Below are 8,510 nucleotides of genomic sequence, written 5' to 3'. Positions count from 1 at the left end.
TCCACAGAGGAGGTAGGAAGCCTGCTCAGTGGAGCCCTGCTTATGTTGACCCTCTATAAAGACAATAGGCTAAAGCATAGTTTACTGAAGGAGTTTCTATAACAAGTGGAGAAGAAACGGTCTGGGACTTTGTCGGATCTTTTGAAGCAGGGAGGGACCCAGGGAACATCAATGATGAAGGGGCCCCATGGCCATGAGCTCTCCTAGCAATTACATGTGGTCACCAATATTAAGAGGAGCACGCAAGGTGTCTCCGTATAGGCTCCAAACAAGATATGCACATGTATATTAAATATTTATAGCTATTCATTTCAAATAGTTGAACAAGCTTCTATCTCAAAGCTGAGTACTCTGGAGAACAAAAAGAATAGGAAGTATTGTTTCAGCCTTCAGGAGGCTTATAACTGAACACAGGGTGTCTCAGCCCTGGACTGTTAGCATCTTGGACTGGATAATTCCATGTTGTGGGGGGCTGCCCTGGTGTTGTAGGGTGTCTGTCAGCCTCCCTAGCCTCTGTCCCGAGACCAGTGGCCCTCATAGCATGACAACCAAGAACGTCTGCCAAGTACACCTGGGACAGAGATGGGGCATCACCCCCTGGTTGAGAACCATTGATCTCTTTACGTAACAGAAAGAGGAAGAAATCATCCATGAAGCAGGAAATCATTCTTGTGCAATGAATATAAATTGTTACAGTGATCCAAATGCAAGAAAGTTCTCTCCCAGTGAGGAAAGCAGAGGCCGAAGGAAACAGGAGGCATTGAAGCTGCACCTTGATGGAGTCAATCAGATTCTTTGGGGTGCTGAAGCATCGCTGGAAGAGAGGAGCATTCTTCAGGGTGAAGTATCACTGGAAGAGAGAACAGCCTAAGAAAGGCCATGGGAAGGAGTGCAAGGTTTGAAGGAACATTTCCGTCACGTGTCCAAGGAGATCCAGATCAGGCTGTACATTTGAGGGCACTGGAAAAGGCTTGAAAATATCAGGCCACGGACTGGGGGCCTAATTCAGTGGTGCAGGGGGAGCTTTGAATGTCCTGGGTAGAGAAGATTGTCTATCCTGCCTAAAGACAGTAACAGATGGCTATGTGGAGACTGGGTCAGAGGGAGAGATGCAAAATGGGGAGGCAGGGAGGAGGCAGCTGTGTGGACTTAGAGGGCGCGAGGCTGCAAAAGCAACAGCATGCAAGCAATGGGATTGGCAGGAGAAAGCCAGGGCAGAAAGGGAGGCCCAGGATGCCTGCAGTGTGAAGCGTCCACCAGACACACGCAAGCACTCTCCCAAGGACTTGACATAAGCCCACAACTGCCGCCCTCAGAATGTGGGCTCTCCCACGGTATGCCCTGGTCCGAGAAGGACGAGTGGCCCTGGGGACACGGGGACGGTCTGAGTTTGACATGAGCCTCCACCAGGGCAGGGTGCAGCTGCGTCCAGAGCTTGTGTCCGCGGGCCTGACCTGGTCGCCGTGCGGTCCTGGTTCTCCTCCACCAGATCGACCAAGCCCCCTCTTTGCTTCCCAGGGGCACTGAGGCTCAGCTGTGCCAAGCACTGTTTGGCAGCGAGAGAACAAAGAAGCCCCTTCCTCCAGCAAGGGCTTCAGCACAGGAGACGTTTTACAGTCTCTCTGCGCCTCTCCAGGCTCCGCCACTGCTCTGCCGGGAATGAATAAATATTGATTAGCCCACAAAACCTAAGGCCTTTGATTTATATGCCCTCCTGCTCTGAGCGCTATGCTGGAGCCCGGCTTCAGACAGCACCGTGTGTGTGTGTGTGTGTGTGTGTGTGTGTTAGCACGGGTGGGAGTGGAGGGCTGGGGCCACCACTGCCAGGCAACCAGCACCCACTGCTGTGGGGCAGGGGCTGCCTTTTCTGGGGGGCAGCCCGCAGGGCAGGTGTGAGGGCCGGGCAGGCCCCAATGAGGCAGCCGTGACTGTGTCATTCAGAAATGGTGTTACTTTTGTTGTAACAACAAAATACCAGACTATGACTATGGAAGATCCCCCGGAAGAGGGCATGGCAACCCACCCACTCCAGTATTCTTGCGTAAAGAATCCCATGGACAGAGGGGCCTGGTGGGCTACGTTCCAAAGAGTCAGACACCACTTAGCAACTAAACAACAGCAAAATACAGCACGAAGGTAGCAACTTTAGGAAGTGGCTGCACTGCCCACTCCCTGCCCCAGGCTAAGGAACTAAGTGCCAGAAGGCGATGGCACCCCACTCCAGTACTCTTGCCTGGAAAATCCCATGGACAGAGGAGCCTGGTAGGCTGCAGTCCATGGGGTCATGAAGAGTCGGACACGACTGAACTTCACTTTGACTTTTCACTTTCATGCATTGGAGAAGGAAATGGCAACCCACTCCAGTGTTCTTGCCTGGAGAATCCCAGGGACGGGGAGCCTTGTGGGCTGCCATCTCTGGGGTTACACAGAGTCAGACACAACTGAAGTGACTTGGCAGTAGCAGTAGCAGAAGTTTTGTGAAGAGGCCCTATGGAGCTGAGGTTCAGATCTGGGAGAAGGGGAGCAGCTTGGCAAGCGCTGGGGAAGGAATGCGTTGCGTCTGCTTCTGCGGACGTTGGAAAAACCACAAACTGGATTTAACCGCTGCTGTAAATAGCAACCACTAAGCAGAAGCAAGGAAATCCTCAGAAGGCACTCAGGAGGGTGCAAGTAAGTCCCTTCTCTGTGCCAGCTCCCAGCTCCCTCTAGTGCCCCCTATTGGTAGAAACTACCAGCGGCAGTTGCCAAAGGCAAAATCAACATGGCTTCCTGAGTCCTGTTCAGCGTCATAAATCATGGTCCCGTGGGGTGGTTGAGCTAACAGGAAGTGACTTAACTACAGGCAATCATGGCAAGTACTTTCGACGTCATAACTTAAGTTCACGAAATTTGAATGACCTTGGCTGTAGAATGGAGACAATATTCTCCATCTAGCTATAAGTTCCTTGAGGAGGGCGCATTTGTTTCCTTGCCCACCACTGTTTTTCTAGCTGCTAGAACAGTGCCTGACCCATCATGGGCATCTGAGGATAATGGTAGTATTTGTCATGCTGTATTATTATTAACAAATGTGAATTCTAAAGCCTAGATTTTTAAAACAGGGCTTCCCTGGTAGCTCAGCTGGTAAAGAATCTGCCTGCAATGCAGGAGACCCCAGTTCGATTTCTGGGTTGGGAAAATACGCTGCAGAAGGTATAGGCTACCCACTCCAGTATTCTTGGGCTTCTCTGGTGGCTCAGCTGGTAAAGAATCCGCCTACAATGTGGGAGACCTGGGTTCGATCCCTGGGTTGGGAATATCCCCTGTCTACCCACTCCAGTATTCTGTCCTGGAGAATACCATGGACAGAGGAACCTGGCAGGCTACAGTTCATCGGGTTACAAACAGCTGGACACGACTGAGCAACTTTCACTTTCATTTTCAGATTTTAAAGCATTATTTTTAATTTTTTTAAAAAAGTGAATGGATCTGCTCAAGATTTGTAAGTCACCAAACTAAGTAGGTGTCGGGGTCAAGAATGGAGCCTGAGGCCTGCGCTCTGATGAGGACACTCTGCACTGGCACCGGTTTTATTCTTTGGAATAGTGACTGGGATGTTGTGAAACAGTGTAGCCATGCAGACGGAGAGGCGTTGTCTGCTCTCCTAAGAGGATGTTTGTTCATCCATTGGCAGCACTGCTGGTGCTGAGACTGCAGGTGTGCTGCCCCAAGGTCCTCTGGGGGGAAAGGGTGGGTTTCCTGGGCTGGATGTGTGGCCCTCGTGGTGCCAGGGAAGGGACTTGTCCTTTCAGTCTGGCTCCCAGGCATGGATGTACTCGCCTCTCAAGCTCAGCTCCTGTTGCTCTGTATCCTTCGTAGGCATTCCTGCCTCCAGGCCAACAACAGCCTGCGGAAGGGTCCAGGTCTGGCCTCCTCAGACTGCGCAGTGAGCTCCCTGGCCCATGGGACGGGTCCAGACTGTCTCAGAGGCTGCTGGACATTTGCTGGGTTGGCTGTGGGGTAACTTTCCCTGCTTGCTTTGTGAAAGAACTTCAGGGGAGGAAAGATGGCTGGATAATCCTGGGACCTCTTCCTAGGGGCTGAGCAGCAGAATTTGTTCTGGCTGATTTGGAGGAAGTGAAATCCAAGCTGCAGCCGCTCTAACAGCCAGTGCTGGCTGAGGCTGCCCCTGGCTCACCTTCTCTGGGGCTCTGGGGGCCTCGCCGAGCAGGATTCATCCAGCACACCCAGCCACATCCTCTCCTGGGTTCAGGAAGGAGTCTTCCCAGCAATATTCAAGTCAAACTCAGCATGTTTCTGCCCAGGCAAGGCGTCAGGAGATCAAAAGCTGGTTCTTCTGTCTCTGTCAAAAATAAATAATTAGAGAGGTGAAAATCAGCCAGATTTGGGAGTAACTGGGGAATGGACCAGGAGAGGACAGTGGAAATGGGAGGTGTGGATGAAACCATCTCCTTCAGCTTCTTTGTCCTAGAAATGGTCTTTCCATCCTTGTGGTGATGGCACATTGAACGTTCCGCAGAATTCCAACACTGGGCAGAGAGAAAGAGACTCTAATGGCCTAGGAGAAAATAAGTTGTCACCCAAGTCCTGCGTCCCCAGCGTCCATGGCCTCCTGGGCCTTCTACAGGAACAAGGCACTAACTTCAGGGAAAGGCCAAGTAGGATCCCTTGTTGAAAAAAGGGAACCCCTGAGTTGGGATTCCAGAGTCCCAGGTGAGCCCTCCAGCCCCAGATCTCACAGGAGTTTCTCTGTCCCCAGTGTCTTCTCCACATCCCTAGCATCAGGCATCAGGGAGATGGACCATTTCTCTTTCCTTTCCCATCCTCCTGGCTTCTTTTCCCAGAGCAGAGTGTGGACTTGTCATCCCAGCTGCATGGGCTAAAGGGCCTGCCAGGCCAAGGCTTGACTTGAGGGGACATAGTGAAGGGCTTCTTAGTAGGGGAGCCAGGCCGTGAATTTCATTTTTCTGTTCACAAATCATCTCAGCCCAAAGGAGTGGTGAGGTGCCTCCAATCCTTCTCAAGTGATAGGATGGTGGGCATGGAGGGTGGAGTAGACCTTTCCATCCTCCCCCCACCCCCAAACTTCAAACAGGCAGTTTCACTTGTATCTGTGACAGACACTGGGGTTATGGTCATTCATTCATTCAGTAAATAATTATTGAACACCAGGCATGTTGCAAAACATCCTGGTAGAATACAGAAGTGAAACAGACAATATCCCCTCTATGGAATTCTCTAGGCAAGAATACTTCTTCAGGGGATCTTCCTGACCCAGGAATCAAACCCAGGTCTCCTGCATTGCAGGCAGATTCTTTACCAGCTGAGCCCCCCAAGGAAGACCCAAGTCTTAGTTGGAGAAATAGAAAAGAAACAAGTGAGTTAACAAACATATAATTTTAGGTGGTGGCCCACAGGTCAGGTTCTATAGGGAGTCGACTCTGAGACAGAGATTTGCAGGCGTTTTGGAGGGAGCACTCCCAGGTGTGACACACGTGAGGGGTACGGGATGGGCAGGGGGAGAGTTGATTGATGATGCACTTGGAGAAGTCTCACCGGAGCATGAGACAGTCAGCGGAGTAGGCTCAGCTGAGACCAGAGGATTGGGCATCTGTACCCGCATAGGACCAGCTGCTGAATATAGGCTTCTCCAGGGAGTGGGCATAAAACGTGGGTGAAGCTGCTTCTTCAGGCAAGGGTCAGAGTCTGGAAAGCGCTCAGTGTGAGAGCCGTTGGCAGCTGACTAGGGACTAAATCAACGAGTGCCTCCCAGTCCTGACTGGGGAGCTGGCATCACACCCCAGCACCCACTACAGGAGGCGCCCCAAAGTGCCGGAGAGCAGGAGCGAGGCAACGGTGAGGGAAGCCTCCCTGAGGGGTCATTTGGGCAACGACTCAATCGGTGTGAGGAAGTAAGCCATCCGAAGTCAAGGGCACCCACGGTTGTAAGCAGGGCCCACAGGGAATGCAAAGCAGAGAACAAGCTTGGCATGTCTGAGGCGCAACAATAAGTCCAGTGTGTCTGGAGCCAAGAGAGTGAGAGGGAGAAGGGCTCAGTGAACGAGGTGCCAGGAAACCGGATGGTAGACCCCAGTAAGGGGTCTGGATTTTACTCAAAATCCGGCAGGAAACACTAGAGCCCTGTGAACAGGGGAAATCATGCTCCAGCCACATTTTCACGCATGTTACTTCACTGCAGAGAGAATGATCATACAGATACAGGAATGGGGGCAGGAAGACCTTGACAAGGCAGTAATCCAGGTAAGAGAGGATGCCAGCTGTAAGCAAGCTTTCAGGGGTGGGGGCAGGGGCCCTGGCATGGAAATGACGGGTCTCTAGATGGATTTTGTTGGTGGAAGCAGGCATTTGAGAAGAGAGAGCCTGAGAACGATTTTAGGTTTGAGGCCTGAACAGATGAGGAGGAGCAGGTGTAGACAAGGGCAGGGCATTAAGAATTCCATTTGGACCTTTTATATTTGAGGGGTTCATCTCATATCCACACAGAGAAGCTGGTCTGAGGATGTGTTTACCTGGAGCTTGGAGAACTTTGTGAGATTTTATTTGAAAATAAATTTAGTATTACTAAAATCACAGAGGACGAGATGGTTGGATGGCATCACTGACTCAATGGACATGAGTTTGCACAAACTCTGGGAGATAGTGAAGGACAGAGAAGCCTGGCGTGCTGCAGCCCGTGGGGTTGCAAAGAGTTAGGAAGAACTGAGGGACTGAACAAAAATCACACACACACACACAGAGAAAACCGCTACATCATGCTGACCAGTCTCCAGTTAAATGTTTACATGTTGTAGAAATTCAGCCAGAGATTCTATAGGAAAATAGTAACGGTTCTCTTGGACCACTGGAAAGAGGGGTTGGTGGATAAACAACAAAGTCCTTCCGTCCAGCACAGGGGACTATATATTAAGTAACTTGTGATAAACCGTAATGGAAAAGAATATGCGTATGTATAACTGAATCACTTTTCTGTGCAGCAGAAATTAACACAATGCTGTAAATCAGCTATCCTTCAATAAAACTTTAGAAAAAGAAAGAGGGGCTGGCCAGCTACTTCCAAGAAGTATTTCCATGAGGCAAGTGTGGGCTTTTTGTCAAAACTGAAGTCTAGTTGACTTATAATATTATACTAACTTTAAGTGTACAACATAGTGGTCCAATATTTTTATGGATTATACGCCATTTAAAGTTATAAAATTTCAGCTATATTCCTCATGTTGTGCAATACATCCTTGTAGCTGGTTTTATACCTAATATCCTATACCTCTTAAGCGTCTGCCCTATATTGCTGCTCCCTGCTTCTCTCTCCACACTCGCAAACACTAGTTTGTTCTCTACATCTGTGATTCTGTTTCTGTTACATTCATTCATTTTTTCATTTGTTAGATTTCACATGGAAGTAATAATGCACAATATTGTCTTTCTCTGTCTGACTCATTTCACTTAGCATAATGCCCTGCAAGTCCATCCATTTTGCTACAAATGGCAAAACTTCATTTTTTATAGCTGGATAATATTCCATTTTATATCTACACCACATCTTCTTTATCAGTTCACCGGTTGACAGACACTTAGGTTGCTGCCATATCTTAGCTATGGTACACAATGCTGCTCTGAACATTGGGGTGCGTGTGTTCTTTTCAAATGAACACTGTGCTTCCTTTGGGCAGGAGGATCCCCTGGATATTCCACCCAGCAGTGGAATTGCTAGATGATGTTGCTTGCTCTAGTTTTGTTTTTTTAAACCTCCGTACTGTTTTCCACAATGGCTGCACCAATTTACATTCCCACCAACAGTGTCCTAGGGTTTTCTTTTTTCCACATCCTCAAACCAGCATTTGTTATTTGTGTTCTTTTTGATGATGACCATTCTGATGGGTGTGAGGTGAAATCTCACTGTGGTTTCGATGTGCGTTTCTCTGATGATTAGTGATGTACCTTTTCATATGCTTGCTGGCCACGTGCATGTTTTCTTTGGAATAATGTCTACTCAGGTCCTCTTCTCATTTTTAAATTGGGTTGTTTGTTTGTTTGTTTAATTGAGGCAGTTGACTTTGTCAGCAAGCCAAGAGTGGATTTCCCTGATAGAGGTGAATTCACGTGATCAACTGGATCAGGCTCCCAAGAGACTGACAAAACAGAAAGCCTGTGCTCACTTCAGCGGCGCATATACTAAAATTGGAACAATACAGAGAAGATTAACATGGCCCCTGTGCAAGGATGACACACAAATCTGTGAAGCGTTCCATATTTTTAGCCTATTAAACAGAGTAAAGTAAGTCAGAGAGAGAAAAACAAATACCGTATACTAACACATATATATGGAGAAGGTAATGGCACCCCACTCCAGTCCTCTTGCCTGGAAAATCCCATGGATGGAGGAGCCTGGTGGGCTGCAGTCCATGGGGTCACTGAGAGTCGGACACGACTGAGCGACTTCCCTTTTACTTTTCACTTTCATGCATTGGAGAAGGAAATGGCAACCCACTCCA

At 49.1% G+C, this 8,510-nt stretch overlaps 1 non-coding gene across 1 annotated transcript; it reads left to right on the top strand.

The window, feature by feature from the left end:
• The first annotated feature begins 8,166 nt into the window (after positions 1-8,166).
• On the top strand, positions 8,167-8,273 carry LOC138094201 (U6 spliceosomal RNA). The gene has a single exon (XR_011146231.1). It is a non-coding gene; the product is annotated as a U6 spliceosomal RNA (small nuclear RNA).
• The last annotated feature ends 237 nt before the right edge of the window (positions 8,274-8,510 follow it).

This window comes from Capricornis sumatraensis, chromosome 17 (genome assembly GCF_032405125.1).
Source record: "Capricornis sumatraensis isolate serow.1 chromosome 17, serow.2, whole genome shotgun sequence".
Lineage (NCBI taxonomy): Eukaryota > Metazoa > Chordata > Mammalia > Artiodactyla > Bovidae > Capricornis > Capricornis sumatraensis.
This window is presented reverse-complemented; position numbering and strand designations above follow the sequence as displayed.